At 37.8% G+C, this 20956-nt stretch overlaps 1 protein-coding gene and 1 pseudogene across 24 annotated transcripts in view; both read left to right on the top strand.

Annotated features, from left to right (window-relative positions):
• The window catches only part of ERC1 (ELKS/RAB6-interacting/CAST family member 1), a 661999-nt gene that overhangs the window by 421274 nt on the left and 219769 nt on the right, over positions 1-20956 (top strand). The window lies entirely within an intron of this gene.
• On the top strand, positions 18131-19441 carry LOC139437055 (receptor expression-enhancing protein 4 pseudogene; annotated as a pseudogene).

The following is a 20956-nucleotide window of genomic DNA, read 5'->3' as shown; positions in this document are numbered from 1 at the left end:
GATATACTTACCAAATCCAATGGATGTGTCATGATGATGGGAACGAGTGTTGTTGGGGGGGGGAGAGGTGGGGTGGGGGGGTGGGGTTGAATGGGACCTCACATATATATTTTTAATGTAATATTATTACAAAGTCAATAAAAAAAAATTTGTCTTTATTCATAGACAACATAACTGTCCAAGTAGGGCAAATACACAAAAATTACATTTTCATATTCTAGCAACAAATGAAACTGGAATATTTTAAAATATCATTTACAATAACATCAAAACCCATAAAGTACTTTGGAGTAAATTTAGCAAAAATTGTTGAAGATCTCTATGCTGAAAACTACAGAATATTGCTGGGAGAAATTAAGTAACATCTAAATAAATACAAGGATATATCTAGTTCATAATTTGAATTATTTAAACTTCAAAATGTCCCAGATTGACTTAGTGATGCAGCATAATCCCAGTCCAAATCATAGGGCTTTTTCAAGAAACTGACAATAACATTCTAAAATTTGTATGGATTTGCAACAGATCTCACAGAACGTAACCAACTTTGTAAAAGAACAGACTTGGGAGACTTATATTTCCTGATGTCAAATCTTGCTATAGTAATCAAGACAGTGTAGTATTGGCACAAAGATAGACATATTGAAACAAAATAAAGAATAAGAAATAGACCCACATATTATAAACTTCTGTGGAAGAAAATAGGAATTGGTATAAGCAAAGATTTCTTAGAACACAAAATGCATTAACCATGAAAGAAAAAAAATGGTAAATTGGATTTCATAAAATTAAAGCTGTTCTTAAGGAGGCACCATTAAGAAAATGAAAAGTATGTGAAAAGCATTTTATATAGAACTTTGCAAATGATAGTTTGATTTCTGTTATAGTGGGTATCATGGTTAGGCTAATATGTCAACTCGGCCAAGTAATGGTACCCAGTTATTTGGTCAAGCAAGCACTGGGCTAATTGTAATACAAGGGCATGTCATGGACTTTAGTCATCAGTGAGTTGACTGCATAGATGGCTGGTTATATAATAGCTACAATCAACTGAGAAGATTGCTGTCAGCAATGAGTGAAATCTCATCCAATCAGTTGAAGGCCTTAACAGGAGAAGTGGTTTCAGCATTCAGAGAGAGAATCCCCATCTTTACTTCACATAGCCACATCTCCTGGGGAATGCAGTGATAACCATCTGAGTCCCTGGCTTGCAGCCTGCCCTATGGAGTTTGGACTTGTGCATCCCCATGGTCATATGAGACTATTTTATAAAATCTCATAGTTGATTCTGTTTCCCAAGAGAACACTGACTAATAATGCTGTGTTCTATAGGACTTTGTATTGTAGTAATTTATTTGCAGGCTATATATTATTTTCCTTCAAATGGATGCCATTTTGAATTCCCAGAACTAAGCAGAGTGCCCAATATGTAATGAACACTCAGTAAATGATTTTTGCTTTGTATTGAATTATTTTTTCCTTAAAGTGAAGGCAAGTAGATATTCTAGAGGACGTACTACCAATAACTGATTGTTTTAAAAAGCCTTTACACTGTCTTTCCTACAAATGGCCTTTAATTCAGTGCACATTGTTTAGGTTCAGAGTTCATCTCTTCTCTCTTGTTTAAAACTCTAGGAAATTAAGTAGAAAAAGCCAATTTAGTAGAAACAGTCGCTATGAATAATATTGTAATGGACATACCAATTTGATATATAATCCCTTCTTTGAGGGAAAACAGTGTGAACCACTCCCTTTAGCAGAAGCTAGCAGTTGCCATACATGTGAAAGCAATTGTGTCTGGATTCAATCTCTCTTACTTGCCGTTTTTCCTACACAATGACATTCTTCTAACACCCTGTTGATGTTGGTATAATTTTCCACCCAAAGTTATTTCTTCTCAGTGTGTTTTTGGCCATGTATTTTCTGGTTAGATTCTGTTGCATGCTGGTTACTAGTTAGCAAGGATAGTAAACACTCTCAGTCTTGAAACTAAGCTCGAGTTTCACAGGTGGCAGTGCACACATCTGGACAGAACCTACCAGAATACAACTGTCCATTCAGAGCCTTGGCTTCCTGATTGGCGTTAACCTTACTAGCTCCAAGTGTCCACACACATGTATAGTATGCATAGTACCCACCCCCTTTGATGTTCCTATGTGTTGGGCATCTCCTCTGCATACTATCCTTTTCTTAATTATTTCTTGTTTTTATCTAATTTTCTTGCTTGTTTATAGTTTTTTAGCTCATTTATACAACTTTTATATTCCTAAGGATTTAAAAATTGCCTTTATCCAAGGGTCAAAACTTGGAGTTGGGTGTTAAAATTGTAAAAAGGGTGAGTGAAAATAGTGCTGTTTTATTTTCTCATAAAAGCATGATTGACTCAAATATGAGTATGGATATTATTAACTTCTTAAAAATAAGAGTCCTCTGATCTCTAAGTATTCATTTGTCATTCTTTTTTCTGTGGATAAAAGTCAGACCTTAGAAATATTCATTTCATACCATTGATCCTCCTCCTGCAACAAGAATTGTAATAAAATCTCGTGTTACTGATATCACCTTGCTTTTATTTTCTTTTTTTCGGTATTGGAGGTGAGCAGTGTGATCCATTTCATTGAACTGAATATTCAGTTCAATAATGAACTTTCATGAACTTTCTAATATACAGGTGTGTGTTCAAAATATTTTTTCCTAACCAATAGCTCAGTGGAAATAAGTTTCCTGTTTTCATTGAGACTACAGATTTATGTTGCATTTTATGTTCAGAAACCTTCAGAAGTTCTCTATTTTATTCAGCCAACATAATTTTGTCCCTACACATTTTTCTAGCTTTATTTCCCCCTGTACTCTTTATTTTCATTCTCCATAAACATCTAACTACTCAAACTTACCTCACAACTCTCTTCCTAAATGCTTTTGCTAAAATCATTCCATCTTAAATACTTTGTTCATAATCTTGTCTTATAGATTCCACCCTTTTCTCATAATCATACCAAATTGCCATTATAAGAAAACCTTAAATCTTGCCAGTTAACTTTTAGTCCACCTCTCACTTAGCCCTTTTTGTTTGCTTTTTGTTTTATAGAGCGTTTTTAACTATTTATGTCTTGTTTCTGGACTCCCTCCATGTTCCAGAACTATATTAGGTACTGAGCATAAAATACTCATTTTAATGATATTTGTTTCCTACTTTTAAGGAGCTCACAGACAGGCATACACAATGTTTTGTGATAAATGATTATGTTAAAGAGTGAAGTGTAGGGTTCTGTGGATGAACATAAATATATAAAAAGCCAGTATGATTTGTGGGATCTTTTAAAATATTTGGAGAAGGTAATAGATTTTAATAGAGTTGTTTATATGTATTGAAGTTTTGTTTTTACTTTTAAGTTTGGTGTGAGGAAATTTTTCCCAATGGAAAGTCAGTCGTAGTACCACTTACATATTGTAGTAAGTTCCCATATGTACTTAAGTCTGTTTCTGGTCTCTGTATATTTTCAGAGGATTTATTTGTTAGTTCTGTACTAGTTCATTATAACTTCATAAACTGTTTTACTTTTAAATTCTGGTATATGGTAAGATAAACCTCTCCGTAGTGTTCTTTGTCAGAATCATCTGATTCCTTTACTCTTTCATATGAGTTTTATAACACTGACTAGTTCCTTTGGAAAAATTCTTTTGGGAATTTGATAGCAATTTATATTGACTTTATAGATTAATTTAGGGAAAATTTAATATTTTGTCAACTGTGACTCTTCCCATTCACTAACATGGCCTATCTAACAATTCATTTGTTTTCTTTTATGATCTTCATTAATGTTGTTTTCTCATAAAAGTCATTATACTTCTATGTTAAATTTATTCCTAGATACTTTACTTGCTGCTGTTATGAATGGTATTTTTTTCCTGTTAAATTGTCTAATTTTCTATTGCTGGGTATAACTTTAATGGTTTAATGTAAGTTTATTTCTCACTTACCTAATGGTCCAGTACTATTATTTCTGATTGGGGCTGTTTTTTAAATCTATACTGTATTTTTGCCCTATGTTCATTCCTACCCTTTGTAACTGTTTTTTTTTTTTTTCCTTCTTCATTGCTGCTAGAGCTTTGTCTATTTTATATTTTTAAAGAGTTTTTTTTTAAGTTTTTGTTTTCACCTGTTAGTTACTGCTCTGTTACTTAGTTTTCCATTTTCTCTATATTTACCATGTGTATTTTTCCCAAGTCACTTGAAGTGTATATTTTGTCATCGTAGAAGGCTATGCATTTTTCTCTAAGAATCCCATTAGCTCCATAGACGTTTCAATATATAGAAATTTTGTTCTTGTGTATTATAAAAGTCTTTGGTTTCTTGAGCTTTTCTCTTTAATCCGTGTGTTACTTGGGGTGTGGTGGTTTCATCTCATAAAATTGGCAAGGTATTCATTGTTGATTTTACAATATTATTGTGTTATAATGAGAAAGCAGTTTATAGAAGGAAAGCAAGGGAGGCATAAATATAAGTACAGTAGAAATTTTAAAAATGATTCACTGACCAGGTATACCAGCATTGGGCCTGAGTTGATTTTATCCTCAAACTGGAATCGGAATGATGTCACCATTTCCCAGTGTTCCCAGGTCTCTTTCTGGGGGAATGAGAAAACCTTTCCCAAAAGCCCTTTTCCCCTACTTCCTCCAACAGTAGACTTCTCTACTCAATATCTAATTGACCAGACTGAGTCACACACAATGTAATTAAGATAGGAAAGGCAAATTGACTTAGCTTTTCTGGCTTAGACTGATCCTGATCTTCCCTGAGGTCTGGAGATGGACTCTTTTTTTCTTTGAGTCACAGTGTAGAAGGGGTATATACATGAAAAAAGTCAAAACTCAGGAAGGTGGATGGTTGGGGTATGAATGTTGTAAGCAACCAACCAAGTTTTATATGGTCACCCCCTAATTAAGAGCTTTCAGTTTGCCTTGGACATCATGAATTTTTTGAAAGGGAGAAAGAGGATTTTGAATAATATGATATCTGATATATGGCATTCTGGTAAGATAGCTACTATTATTATACTTATTTTAAGGCCCTTTGAAACAGTTCTGTTTTTTCTGGTTTTTACTATGTAAGGTCTCCTGTTTGTTGTAACTTAACTTGATCTCATGGGAATTTGTTCTCTCATATGGTTAGTAAACTTTGATTATGAGCTCATATTCTGTAAGGCTGCTTTCCTCGGGAGGCTTATTCATTGAGATCAGCATCAAGTTTATCTTTACTTGACCCTATATATTCACTGTTTTTGGAAGAGATTTTAATATTTCTCCGCTTAAGATTCTCTATAACTGTAAGGTAACACTGATATCTCATGTGTGAGTCTTTTTCCACCCATTACCCTAGATTCTTTGCTGCTTCATAGGGCTGGTAGGCAGTTTTTCTGGTCCGCATTTTACAGGCAATCTTTGTGACTTTTTTAAAGCTTTTTCCAGAGATTAGTTCCATCTCCTCCTGTCCCTGAACCCTGGAATCTCATCCCCAGTCCCTAGCTATTAAGGCCGATAACCTAGTTGTTTTACTCCCATGAGCCATTTTAGTTTAAGCTCTGACTTTGAGTTCTGTCTTCATTGTTGGCACTTCTGGTTTAGTGAATGTTTGGTACCTAATTGTTATTTTATATTTTATGCAGTATTTTCATAAGATGAAAGGGTTTTTTTATATTGACTTAGTTCACATTTTATCAGAAGTGTAAATTCCAACTTAAACCAAAATCATTTTTAGTTTCTGGTTTTTTTCTCCTCTTCTCCTAATTTTTGCCTGCCTTTAGATTTGAATGCATGCTTTCCTTCCTGAAATTTTCCGTTAAATCCGTTAGATGGATTTTGACTGCTATGTTTTAGACAAAGGATCTGTTGCAAATTTTTGCCGTTCTTTATAGGATGTGGTAAATTACAACACTCTTGGACTAAAGTTTGATGGCAAAGGCAGCATAAGAGAACAATAAAAAGATGTTCTTTCTTCTCTTCATCTCTCTCTGAAATATTGTTTGGTTCTCTTAAGTTCCTTTAAACTTAAGAGAGTTACTTCTGCTTAAAACATTCATCTTTACACAAAATTTTCATGTGTTTTATGGAGACCGTTCATTTTTCCAGTATACTTTAAAGGAAAAAAAAAACAAACAAGACTTTCTGTTCCTAGCCTGCTCATGATAGCCAGCTCCTGTTGCTTTTGCTCAGAGTTCCATTCTGCCTCACGATAAACACCTCTGTATCTTGTTATATCTTAAACTCCATAAGCCCTAGGAGCAGACTTACAGAGGGAGTGCACTGTGCTATCTAAATGAGCCATGACAAGCCTGGGAGTAGAACTTACTGCTGGGAAGTGAACCAGGTGGTATTAAAGGGGCTTGTTCCATATGGTAATTCCGTAAATACTGAAGGAAAACTGGGGGAGTGAGCCTCTTTTGGCTACTAATTTCCTAAAGAGATAAGATAGCCATACTATGCCTGTGTGTTTATGTCTCTGCCTGTAAAATTGCACTTGCAGACATTTCTTTTTATTTCTAGATCTTATTTTTTGTTTTCTTTTACTTTTATTGCCAAGCTCAATGTGGCTAATCCCCTCAATACTTCAAGACTAAGACACCATGAGACAGGTTAAATTCTTTTATGTTATTAACTAGATCCTACAGCTCTACTTGCTAGGGATGAAGCTATATTACGATGAAGTAATATGGCTTGAAAGTGTCAATAATTTCCAGATGTAGAAGAGGGTCTAATCAGAAAGTTTCTTGATCAGGACAAATGTGCAAGTTCCATTTGCATCTGTGCTGTTTGAAGTGTCCTTTCCCTTTGTCATAAGATTATTAAATCAATTTTTGGAAATCACCTTGAAATTTTCCATCTGTTAGAAAGTATCCAAATAATTGCACATCACACAGACTTGGGTACATATCAAATGCAAACAGTAGGAATATTTCAACTTAGTTGTAGTTGGGAGGTTTCATATGGAATATTGTGAGTAAAGGCCATATTACCAGCCACTGTTCTAGGAAGTGCTGATGGACTCCAAAGCAGGAATAGTCCTAAGACCATTTGTAACATGCCCATGCTCATTAGGGTCCCATCTCTTTTATCACTAAGAAGAGAGCTGTTTTAGCAAATCTCAGTTGTTACCAGATTCAGTGAATTGGTCATCTTGAAAAGGAAGATAAATCAAAAATTTTCCTGAAGATAGTTGATCAGGTCATTTAATGATGAACAAATAAATGAAGAAGCAGTATTGAACTTAATAAGTGGCACATAAGTTCTTTGTGATTTGACCCTCAGGTAAAATCACTTCACCTGCTTTGTGATTTTGCACAGAATGTTTTAATGAGTCCACAGACCCTATAACCATGTTAGGTAGCATGTTGGTGTTTTGTTTTGTTTTGTTTTTTGTATAGTAGTTGGGACTGAATCGAAGTTCACATTGAATTTTGAGTGAAGGGACATCTTCCCTTTACAGTTAACTCTGGAATGTCTTTGGTTTGAAAGATTTTGTTTGATATAGCTACCTCTTTACTACTACTTTTAAACTTTGGGTGCATACCAATTGTATCCTCCTAATAAGTATACCTCTTTTTATTTTTAAAGCATGAGAAGATCCAAGAGATGTTTTTTGTTTTGTCTTTATTTTGTTTTTTTAACAAACACCTAGCATCCCTTTGGTCACCAATCACTGTTTAGGTAAGTTGATGATTCCCTTATATTAACCAAGATTTTTAATTTAAAATTTAGCGTTTTTGACTTGCTTTTTGGGATGAGAGGAATCATGTCCTCTATGGTGTTCCTCCTCTATATCAGCTTTTAAAAGAAGTATTGTAAGTCAGGACTTTTGACTTAGATAACACTATATATTTTATTAGCTAAAATAGAACTGAAACTGTAAGCTAATAAATGCACTGAATAAAAATATTATGGTATGTCTTTGCACACCTTTTTTTTTTTTAGATTTATTTTTTATTTTATTTATTTCTCTTACCTTCTCCCCCCCATTCCTGCACCCTCCCACCATTGTCTGCTCTCTTGTGTCCATTCACTGTGTGTTCTTCTGTGTCCGCTTGTATTCTCGGTGGCACGTGGAATCTTTGTCTCTTTTTTGTTGTGTCATCTTCCTACATCAGCTCTCCGTGTGTGTGGCACCACTCCTGGGCAGGCTGCGCTTTTCACACAGTGCGGCTCTCCTTATGGGGTGCACTCCTTGCACATGGGGCTCCCCTACATGGGGGACAGCCCTGCGTGGCATGGCACTCCTCGCATGTGGCAACGCTGTGTGTGGGGCAGCTCACCACATGAGCCAGGAGGCCCTGGGTTTGAACCTTGGACCTCCCATATGGTAGGTGGATGCTCTATCAGTTGAGGTACATCTACTTCCCTCTTTGCACTGTTTTGTAGATGTAATGTAGTGTGAACAGTAGTAGCTTTGATTCATCATAAATCCCATCTGAATACTGTGAACATGGTTCAGAATACCAGGTGATAAATCCCAAGAGTCACATTAATGTAAAGGTCACTGTGCCTATGTAAGACTCTATGTGATTTTTTTAAAAGTAGCAGTATTACTGCTAGGAAAGGGAAACCAGGGATTGAGGTAAGATGAGAACTTGATGAGCCAATAGCTGCTGATTTATAATATTTTTTGCAGGTGAGAGTCTGTTTCTTCCTTAGCTGTAAGGTTTTCATATGAATGGTAGTGATTACTTTACGGGCAGAATTCCCTTGATCACAGAGTATTGCAGCAGATTAGCAAAAAATAAAGACTTAAAGATAAAAGAACCCAAAATCAGTTTTATTAAAATGAAGAATTTTTAATGAGAAATAAAAACAATTTATGTATTCACCTGCACAAAAGACATTTCTTCAAATTTAAGGAATTTCCTTATCTTTCTTAAAGGAAGTCCATTTCTTTATAGTTGGAAAGAGGTTCCCAAACTTTACTAGTTCCAGTATCATCAATAATTTTTTCATGATCCCTAGACCAAAATAAATACCTAGCAGTTCCTAACAGTATTTGTATCATACAATTTAAATATTGGTGTCCTAGCAATAACCATTTTAAGAATGCACAAAAATTGAAAGAAAGAAAAAATATTTTCATTCATAAATGACCACACTTACTTACTAGTGGGATGTATACTTGTTGGGTACTATACAGTTTTTCAAACCATGGGCAACAAATTAGTCACCACCTTTCTTATTCTTTTTCCCATTTTTTTTTTTTTCTTTTTGTGATGTTTTTACTTATTTTCTACCCACAAACACAAAAATCTTCAAAAACTTTCTGGAAATCTACAATTTCTAAATATCTTGCATAATAGAAAAAGTACATATAAATTCTGAATTATCTGATTTTCAGAATGAACTGATGATGAAAGATGAATTATTCAGCTCAAAAAGGTAATGTGGATTTTGGAAACCTTTGTCTTTCCTAAGAGGATAAAAAATGCTAAATAAAGATGGCTCCTGACTACAGTAAGATTTTGATATCTGCTAGCTGGAAAACTCTTTTGAGATACATTTTACTGAGCCGTAGACAGAAATTTGAGAGAATCTCATTCTACGCTATATGGATCTTTTTCATTATACTGGAACACAATTTGAGACTAAGGATTATTTTCCTTGCTAACATCAAGAAGCAATAGTTTATCTAGCTTATTTAGTAAACTGGCCTTTTTTCCTCTTAATCAAGGGTGACAGCTATTCTAAACAAAGAACATTGGAAACAGTTGACAAGAATACCCAACAAATCAGGACATTGACACACTAGTCACACTATGCTATACTACAGACCCTGGGTTGGCAAACGTTTTCTGTAAAGAGCTGGATATGTATTTTAAGTTTTGCAGGCTACAATCTTTGTAATGAGTATTCAGCACTATCATTCAGCACAAAAGTAGCCATACATAATAAGTAAAAGAATGAGCATGGCTGTGTTCCAATAAAACTTCTTTTATGAATACTGAAATTAGAATTTCCATTGATTTTCATGTGTCATGAAATATTCTTGTTTTTTAGTCATTTTAAAATGTAAACAATTCAGGCCATGTAAAGCTGGCAGCAGGCTGGATTTGGCCCACAGACCAGATTTAGCACATGGGCTGTAGTTGGCTCTCTGCTTATATAAGGCTTTTAGATATTATGCAAAAAGTTTAAAAATAACAGGTTCAAATTCTAGAGAATATTGTTTTTAAATCTCTCATTTTAAAATATAAACAAGGTCTCTACATTTTGGATAAGTGTAGCCACCCGCCAAAAAGAAAATAATTCAGGGGAAAAAAATCCTAGTTAAAAAAGGGTAAAAAGAAAAATACTGTAAAACCAGTGTTTCACCTTAAAACACAAAATTTGGAAACATGTAAAATTAAGCAGATGAAATTTTTTTATTCTAAGCAATATAAAATACAATGCATAGATTTGGCCTATAATTTTTTTGTTTTTACTTTGGGAAAAAGAGAAGAAAATGAGGAAAAAGTCTATAAACCTCTGTCTTTTTTTTTTTGAGGTTCCAGGGGCCCAGAGTTTGAACCCGGGACCTACTATGTGGGAAGCTGGTGCTTAACCACTAAGCCACGTTGGTTCCTCTGAGTTGGTTTTTTCATTTTTTGCTTGTAGTTTGTTTTTAGGAGGTATCAGGATCTGAACCTGGGACACCTCCCATGTTGGAAGCAGGTGCTCAACTGCTTGAGCCATATCTGTTCCCCTCTCAGTCCCTTTTATAAATTATACTTGGAAACTGGAATTTTTAACCTTGATGAGTTCTGGCAGCTTTTTTTAAAACTGCACAATTATATCATAGAACACTGGCTTCTACAATTTGAAACAATTTTGTAAAGCAAAGTATATTATGCCTCCATAATATAAGGAAACAATAATATTTTCATAGTTGTGATCCATATTAAAAAAGTTCACAGGTGGCGGACTTGGCCCAGTGGTTAGGGCATCCATCTACCACATGGGAGGTCCACAGTTCAAACCCCGGGCCTCCTTGACCCGTGTGGAGCTGGCCCATGCGCAGTGCTGATGAGCGCAAGAATGCTGTGCCACACGGGTATCCCCCGCATAGGAGCCCCACACGCAAGGAGTGCGCCCCGTAAGGAGAGTCACCCAGCGCGAAGGAAAGTGCAGCCTGCCCAGGAATGGTACTGCACACACGGAGAGCTGACACAAGATGATGCAACAAAAGAAACACAGATTCCCGTGCCGCTGACAACAGAAGCGGACGAAAGAAGACACAGCAAATAGACACAGAGAACAGACAACCGGGTTGGGGGAGGAGGGGAGAGAAATAAATAAATCTTTTAAAAAAAAGTTCACAGTCTGATTTACCTTTATCAAAAGGTCAAGTGATTTGTTGCTACATTTGCATACATTATTTTGACCCTCAGTAGTTCCTTAACACAAAGATAAATTTAAAATGAACCTATAATTGCTTGAGTTTTCTAAAACAAGATACTAATATACAGTGTATTAAATTGACAGAAGTCCATAGGCTAAAGAAAAAAGAATTGAATATAAAATGCTTACCAATTTTACCAATTCTAATTTTACAACAGTTTTAGGTGTTGAGACCTAATTGGTTTCTTGAGCCCCTATCCATTATGAACATAACTCAGTTTTCTATTTTAACACTTCTCAGTGTCATCTTTTGGTTGGTATTTCATTTTGTGTTATATAAGGTCATTTTGTCCAAGTTTGGTCATTTGTTTTTTCTCTGGTTGTATTTCATTATTATTAGCAAGCTGAATATATACTTGCTTTTTGAGGATCAGGCATATTTTTCCAGTTTTCATTTCCAGTCTTCATCTTGGCCTATGGTGAATCTTCCTTAGCTTCTTGGAAGCATCTTAATATAAAAATATTATAAGCTGATTGGCTCATTTTTTTTCCTCCAGTTTACCAAGCATTGTTAGTGCTCTTTTTAATTAGTGCTTTCTTTTTTCAATGCTTTTGCATGATTTCTAAAGTTATGATCTCTCCATAGGTGGGTGATTTTTAAAATTAGTTTTAAATTTTTCGCATATGGGTTTTGAGCTTTAAATATGGGTGACTGTTCTTCAGAAAAGCAAAGGTATGAAGTCAAAAGCTTCTTTGGGTAACTACCCAAGGTGGATGAATATCATCTTGGTGTACATGCAAAACTGAGAGAAAAGCACAGTTGATTTCCACAGCTGGGGTAGAGCTCCACCCCTGACTTTTCCAGGGAACTCAGCAAGCCCCACAAGCCCCAGAGAAGTACCATCCCACCTGCAGACACTGGCAATGTCAGGGCTTCAATTTTGTCATCTCCTAGCTCAGTAAAATCCCAACAATAACAACATGAGCCCCCATGCAACACTCACTTCCACTGATTTCTATACAGTACTTTTATCAACAGCAGCCATTGAAAATTCAGGTTCACAAAGATGGAATATCATGAAGAAGAATGTAGCATGATCTAGTAGTGTTGAAACTGAACTATCTCAGTAATTCGTTAGACAGATATTACTGTTTCCTACCAAAATTTAAAATATTCTGCAGTTTGTGAGTTCCCTAGGAATGTTTCGGTGGCACCTTTTGGAAACTGTGGTAGTATTATAGATTATCTAATAATAAATACTAATTGTGCTTTAATTCAGGTGTAAGTACTACTATGCCAGACTATAAAGAAAGTGGGTAAATTGTATACTAGGCTGAGTAACTGTGACTTTTCACCTACCTATGGGGAGACTACATGGCAATTTCAATGTCTTTCAAACTCTTCTAAGAAAACATTTTACATTTCTTTCTTTCACACTTAAGCATGCATACACACACACACATGTGAAGCAACTGTTTAACAAAACAATACTTATTTTTACTATGTGCACCCTGCCATTTTCTACCCATTTCTTTTCTCGCTTCACTTTTTAAAACTTGCTCCTCAGGACCTGCTAAACCAAAAGAAAACAAAACGAAAAACTGGTTAAGCTCACAGACTCTGATTTTTTTTTTTTTTAATTATAATTTGTGAGTTTGGAGGGAAATCATTCATGAAATACAGCATCCTCATATACCACCCTATTATTTACACCTTGCATTGGTTTGGTACATTTTTCTACAATTGATGAAAGCACATTTTTATAATTGTGCTTGTTGTAACAGTAGTCCATGGTTTAACTTAGGTTCCACTGTGTTATACAGTTTTCCATGGATTTTTTTTTTTTAATTTCTCCCCCCCCCCAACCCCCCGTTGTCTGTTCTCTGTGTCCATTTTGCTGTATGTTGCTCTTTGTCCGCTTCTGTTGTCAGCGGCACGGGAATCTGTGTCTCTTTTTGTTGCATCATCTTGCTGCATCAGCTTTCTGTGTGTGCAGCGCCGTTCTTGGACAGGCTGCACTTTCTTTCATGCTGGGCGGCTCTCCTTATGGGGTGCACTCCTTGCATGTGGGGCTCCCCTACGCAGGGGACACCCCTGCCTGGCACAGCACTCCTTGTGCACATCAGCACTGCGCGTGGGCCAGCTTCACATGGGTCAAGGAGGCCCAGGGTTTGAACCGCGGACCTCCAATGTGGTAGGCGGACGCCCTAACCACTGGGCCAAGTCTGCTTCCTTGTAATTTTTATTCTAGTAACATATCTATAACCTAAAACTTTCTCTTTTATAGCTGTATTCAAATATATAATTCAGCACTGTTAATTACATTCACAATGTAGTACTGCAATTACATCATTCATTACCTAATCTTTTCTATCATCCCAAATAGAAAGTGTATTTTAAGTCTTAACTCCCTATTCCCTACCCCCACTTCATCCTCTGGTAACCTGACTCTGTGAGTTTGCTTATTCTAATGATTCCATATCAGGGAGATCATATAATATTTGTCCTTTTGTGTCTTGCTTATTTCATTCAACATGACGTCTTAAGGTTCATACATGTTGTCATGTATCAGAACTTCATTCCTTTTTAATGCTGCATAATATTCCATGGTGTCTATATACCACATTTTTGTTTATCCATTGGTCAGTTGATAGACAGTTGGGTTGCTTCCATCTTTCAGGAATTGTGAATAGTGCTGCTACAAACATGGTATGCAAATATCTGTTTGAGTCTCTACTTTCAATTCTTTGTGGTATATACCTTGAAGTGGGATTGCTAGGTCATTTGATAAATCTATACTTAACTTTATGAGGAACTGCCAAATTGTCTTCCACAATGGGCTGTACCATTTCACATTCCCACTAGGAAGTGAGTGTTCCTATTTTTCTACATTCTCTCCAACACATGTAGTTTTTTTCTTTTTTTCTTTTTTTTTTTTTTTTTTTGATAGAGGCCATTTACCATCCTAATGGGTGTAAAAAAAATGGTATCTCATTGTGGGTTTTTTGTGGTTTAAGACTTATTTATTTATCCCCCCCGCATTGTTTGTGCTTGCTGTCTGCACTCTGTGTCTGTTCATTGTGTGCTCTCTGTATCTGCTTGTCTTCTTTTAGAAGGTACTGGGAACTGAACTTGGGACCTCCCTTGTGGGAGGTGCACAATCACTTGAGCCCCATCTACTCCCTACTTGTGTCTCCTCATTGCGTCATCTCGTTGCACCACCCCTTCATGTCAGCTCACTATCTTGCTGGTCTTTGTTAGGAGGCATAAGGAACCAAACCAGGGACCTCCCATGTGGGAGGTGGGCACCCAATTGCTTGAGCTACATCTGGTCCCTTTCATTGTGGTTTTGATTTGCATATCCCTGGTGACAAAGGATGGTTGAGCATCTTTTCATGTGCTTTTTGGCCATTTTTATAAGTTCTTTGCAAAATGGTCTTTACATCTTACTCTGTGAATGTGGGCAAGATATTTAGCCTCTGAATATCCTCATTTATAAAATGAGGATTAATAGTATTATTTAGTATTGAGTATTAAATAAGCCAATACATATAAAACACTTAAAGCAATCCTTGGCTGTTAATTCTACTGTTATTTATTTCTAGAATCTCAATGGATAATCAGAGGATAGCATAATTGGGCAAGTAGAGCAGAGCAGTACTTCCATGCTCTTAAGTGGTACTCTGTATAGTAAAAAGACTGAATTTTTACTGTAGGCTGAAATACTGGGCAGTTAGATTTTGTATCCCTTGCCAATGATTTTATGCATTTGATCCCTTCGAATATGGATCCAGTTGAGAAATAACCACAGGAGTCACAAGGGAAGTGAAAACTTTTTAACGTTTTCCTCAGTCCAAAAGAAAAAAATCCCATATCCCCCTACTATTGATCTTTAACATTAATATAGTACTTCCTTTGACAATGATGCAAGAATGTTGTAGTATTGCTATTAAGCCACTATCAAGATCAGTGTGCAAATGTCTTTGTATCACTGTTTTCAGTTCTGAATGTATTCCTACAGAGGGATTACATGGTCATATGGCATGAGAGAACATTTTATAGGGCTCTAGAAGGCCTATAATCAAGTTCACATTTTGTAACTTTTAGCAATTAGGTATCCCTTCTGGTATGATCTTGAAGGACAAACACACCGTGGTTTGAATCCTGGCTTTCATTTAATTGCACTGATTTGGGCAACTTAAGATTTCAAGGAGCCCCAAAACCAAACAAATAGTACTTTGCAAGAAAAATTGGCCACTAGCTTCTCTTCCCTGCTCTATTTATACGTTAGTTTGTTAATGTCTGCTCTTTTCAAACTGCAGTAGTATTAGAAGCATATGACTAGCCTTTGACTACTTTTTTCCTAATAAAATAAAACTTCCATCAATCTGTCCATTTTCTGAATTTTCACCTTTCATTTAATTGTAGTTGAAAAGTTTGGTAAGTTTGTAGCCAATAGAGTATTGCATAATGCCTGGTCAAAGGTATTATGGTGATGCTTCATTAGATTATTTACCATCCATCTTTTTTTTATAAGAACTTACGGAATATCTTGGCTGATTTTACTCTCTTGCACCACCTCAGCTCCCCTTTGGCTAATTTTTTAAAACTACACTCGTAATAAAAAGTTTTCCATATGAGCTTTGACTGTTTCAGACTTCTGTCCTCCTCTATATTTCTCTTTTTCACTTCATCCTTCCCATTCTCTGTCTCTTGCTGTTTTTCTTTCTTTTAATAAATATCTACAATCGTACCTGTGTTTCAGGAACCATAGTAAACATTGATGGTGCAATCTTGATAGAATCAGTCCCTTACTGTATCTTTACTCTAGTGCTAAGAGGACACGTTAAACAAGTAATTTAATTATGATTAATATTTAATCATGAAAAATTATAGTATTGAATGAGCATTTAAAACAGGAAATCTGAGCTGGAGCGGCTTCCCTGTGAAGTGGCCTTTCAGACCTGAGGAAAGAGTAGGAGGAGCCAGTTAACTAGGTAGATCAGGGAATGGATTAAGGAAGAAGAGGTTCCAAATGGAGGCACTAGCATGCATGAGGGTTCAAAGGTGTCAAAGAGCTTAGTATATTCAAGGGTCTGAAAGGAAGCTTGTTTGGTTAAGTGTAGAAAATGAGTGAAAGTATTCAAGATGAATGAAGAAAAGGGCAAGCAATGTTTATATCTCTCAGAATCTTGTAAATCCAGAGGTGATTTGTTTAAATTTTTATCTCCTACTCCACTTTGAAGTTTAATTTTATAATTTTGATTTAATATAATGTGTTGACTTCCATGAATAGACTGTTTTTGAAGGTTTCTTTTTCCTTTCCCATATTCCCATTTCCCTTATTCTATCAATAACATCATGGAAAGTCTTTAGTTTCATTTGGGATGAATCAGATCCTAAAATTTATTACTTTCAGCTACAGAGTGTGTAGTAGGTTGATTATTAGCATTGTAAGTCTAATGTGGTTTAGGTTAGTAGAGTTAATTCCAACAACCGAAGATAGAAGAACTGGGAGTTTTATGACAAAGGTAGGGATATTTACACACACACGCACACATACACACCCAGACCTTATGAACCTGAGGTAGCAAGAGATAGTTGTGTGCCTTTGGTGTTTTCTAGGAAAATTAATAATTTATTAATCCAATTTTTTTTTAAGATTTCTTTTTTATTTATTCACACCCTGTTTCCCCCGTTGTCTGCTCTCTGTGTCCATGCACTCTGTGTTCTTCTGTGTCTGCTTGTATTCTCATCATTAGATGGAACTGATCCAGGGACCTTCTGGAGTGGGAGAGAGGCAATTACTCTCTTGCACCACTGCATTTCCCTGTTCTGCTACATTGCCTTTTTTTTTTTTTATTTCTCTTCCCTTCCCCACCCCGCCCACCCCCATTCGCTGTGTATTCTTCTGTGTCCACTTGTATTCTTGTCAGCCGCATCGGGAATCTGTGTCTCTTTTTGTTGCGTCATCTTGCTGTGTCAGCTCTCTGTGTGTGCGGTGCCACCCTGGGCAGGCTGCACTTTTGTTGCGCTGGGCTGCTCTCCTTTCAGGGTGCACTCCTTGCACATGGGGCTCCCTATGTGGGGAGACCCCTGCATGGCAGGGCACTCCTTGCGCGCATCAGCACTGCACATGGACCAGCTCCACACGGGGCAGGAGGCCCTGGGTTTGAACCCTGGACCTCCCATGTGGTAGGCAGATGCTCTATTTGTTGAGCCAAATCTGCTTCCCATGCCGCGTCTTCTTCTTTTCTCTCCTCTGTGTCTCTTGGTACATCATCCTGCTGCACCAGCTCTCTGTGTTGGCTGGCACTCCTGTGCGGGGTAACTTTCCCATGCTGGGCAACATTCCCACACAAGGCGGCACTCCTACCTGGGGCCTCACTTTGGTGCATGGCGGGCACTTCATGTGGGCCAACTTGCCCTTACCAGGAGGCCCTGCGCATCGAACCCTGGGCTTCCTATATGGTAGACGGGAGCCCAATTGGTTGAGCCACATCTGTTTCCCTTAAACCAATTTTTATTATCATATAACCTAGATCCATGGTTGTCCTATTAAAAGGAACCTTTCTTTTGCCTGCACGTATCAGAAGTATTTTTTCCCCTTTTATAGATGAATTAGTAATGACATCCATTTTTCTGGTCAACCAAAACTGAAACTATACAACTCATTTTAGACCAGAAAGTCTTGAAAGTGATAGCTATCCATGGCATAAAATTTATAGGCTGGAGAACAAATTCCCTGGACCACGAAAACTCACAGGAGCAGAGGGCATGGCTTGCCAGCCCTGGCCTGGGACCCTCAGCATGCTGCAGCGAGGAGCCATGAGTGCCCAAGAGGCAAGGAGGAGAAATGCTCCTTCTGCATCCTACTCCCAAATTGGCTTCCTGCATGCTGGGGGACTTCCCACCTCGTGTCTGCTGTTCTTCCCATTCTCCAGGTTTCTTGCACTGCGCCAAAGAACAGCCAGGATTCCTCTCTGGCTCCCTATTCCTCACCGATCACCTGCATCCCAGCCCCCAGCGTGAACGTTCCCCTGGGCATCTTCTTGAGGGGTCCCCGTCGCCTCTCCAAAGCTAGCAGGATGGTGTCCTCGGTGATTTGTCACCTAGTGGTCTTTTTTTTTAAAAAAAAGATTTATTTTTATTTATTTCTCTCCCCCCCCCCAGTTGTCTGTTCTCTGTGTCCATTTGCTATGTGTTCTTCTATGTCCATTTCTATTCTTATCAGCAGCACCTGGAATCTGTGTCTCATTTTTTGTTGAGTCATCTTGCTATGTCAGTGGTCAAGGAGGCCCTGGGTTTGAACCGTGGACCTCCCATGTGGTAGGCAGATGCTCTACCCTTTGAGCCAAGTCCGCTTCCCGCCTAGTGGTCTTAGTGTTTGGGATGTTTTATCAGCCTATGCAGCCTACAAGTCTGTGAAGACTAAGAGTATTTGTGGATATATCTGGTATTTATGTAAATAGATTTTCTTTGCACTCTTTATGTCAGGGGAAATCTTCACAGACTTTATATCCTGGTTTCCTTTCTACTATGAGATCAAGATAACCTTTGTGCTGTGGTATACCAAGGGAGCCAGCTTACTTTACCACAAGTTTGTCCATCTGTCTGTATCCTGCCATGAGAAGGAGATCGACACGTACATCCTACAGGCCAAGGAGCGCAGCTGTGAGACCATGCTCAGCTTCAGGAAGTAGGGCCTCAATATCCACGTCTTGTCCACTCTACAGGCTGCCACCAAAAGTTAGGGTGTGCTGGCTGGTAGGCTGCAGAGCTTCTCCATGCAGGATCTACATGCCATCCCCGACACCTCTGCCCCTGCCTGTGAGAGGACCAGGTACCCCAAGAGAGGCCACCCATATGTAGTAGGCAGGGAGCCTGCAAGACAGTGACACAGAGAACAAGTGTTGGTTGGACACAGAGGTAGCCTCCCAGCTGTCAGCCTGTCCCCAAGAGAAGCCTCTGAGCCACAGCCAGAGCCTGCATGTGGCCAAGAGGAAGCCACTGGTACGGGTGGGCACCTCATGCTTCCTAAAGGTCAGGACAAGGAAAAAGGCTGTGCCCTTGGATATGGACAGCTAGAGTCTGCAGACTTCTACTTCATCTTACTTTGCTCCCTCCGGGTTACCAGGACCTGTTTTGAGGGGACTTCTGGCTGCACGTCTTGCCTATCCACATCAGCTGCCAAGGCACTGCCCCTCTTTACCTCAGCTCTTGGTTGAGGCACCAGGGCAGGTGCTGTTGGGTGCCACACTCAGGAATGCACCCATGACATACCAAAGCAGGCTGGAGCCAGGGTTTTTTTAATTGCCTTTCTCATCTCTTTAACTTCACTGGGTATGGGATCAGAGCTCTTTCCTCTTCCTCCACGTAAAACCAAAAGCCCATTCGTGCCTTCCTGTCTTTCAAACTGCTTGGCGGGCCTTTTCTAAGGTCTTCTGTGTGTGTTCCAGTTGTATGTTTTTTGTTGGTCAATAAGGTCAAGGTTTGTGAAAGGTTTGATAAATACATAAAAGTGAAAACAACAACAACCACAAGCACCATTCTACTGCTTCCCTTTTTAAAAAACTTCATTATATAAAGTTAGCAATTACCCTTGTGACTAATTCACTTCAGCTGAAGAGGGGCTGGGGTGATCCTTGGCTGGTTTTATTTGCTAGGTGTAGCAGAATAGACAGACAGCCAAACTAGGCTAGGAAGGGAAAGAGGATTTATTCACCAGCGGGAGACCAGAGATGCACAATCTCAAACCAACCTTCCTGAACTACAGAAATTCCCATATTTTATACCATTGGGATGCTAATGAATAATCGGGGTGGACCTGGATACAGGTTCCTTCATCAATAAACATTAAAGGGTTAGAACATGGTAAGGTGGGTACCAAATCAGGGTGAGTTACAAGGTTATAATCACTATCAGAGATCAAGATTCTGTGGAAATAAAGTATAGAATAGAGGTCAGTCAAAAGGTGTTCCATATGGATATCAAACAGGAGGGTGAAATTTTATACACAAGGGAGAGGCTAAGTTTTGCATAACCATAAACAAGGATGAGACCTGTTTAGAATGACCATCATAATAGCCAGTCTAGGCTAAATCCAGCCAATTTCAGCAATTTCAGGTATTAACCTTTTGCTTTTTTTAATAACATAAAGGTATCCATCTAATTCTTAACCCTCGGTTACAAAGGTTCAGTACAATTCTGCATTATTTAAGCTGTACTGGGTTTTTCTAGTACTATGGATCTAGCCATGCTTTTCTTTCTGACTGTGGAGCTAGGCTATCTCACCAAAAATGAGGGTTTTCAACAGCTGAGTGGAATGAAACTTGATTATGTCTGAAGTATAAAAACATTTCTGTTTAACCTCTCTGATTGAATTTCTACTATGTAAAATTAAACAAATTATTTATTATGCTACGTAACTAATACGCATTGTTTGAAAACTATACATTGCTTTTTTCCGCCAACATCATTTTGTCTTTTGAATGTCAGAGCAGCAATTGGATGTTTTAATTTCCTCTTCTAGAAATGCATTTCCTACAGTTTGTGACTACTTGTGTTATTTCACCAAAGGCTATGGGAAAGAGTGGGGCTCTT

The sequence above is a fragment of the Dasypus novemcinctus genome, chromosome 20 (genome assembly GCF_030445035.2).
Source record: "Dasypus novemcinctus isolate mDasNov1 chromosome 20, mDasNov1.1.hap2, whole genome shotgun sequence".
In the NCBI taxonomy this organism is placed as follows: Eukaryota; Metazoa; Chordata; class Mammalia; order Cingulata; family Dasypodidae; genus Dasypus; species Dasypus novemcinctus.
Note: the sequence above shows the minus strand (reverse complement) of the source record. Positions and strands in the feature narration are given on the sequence as shown.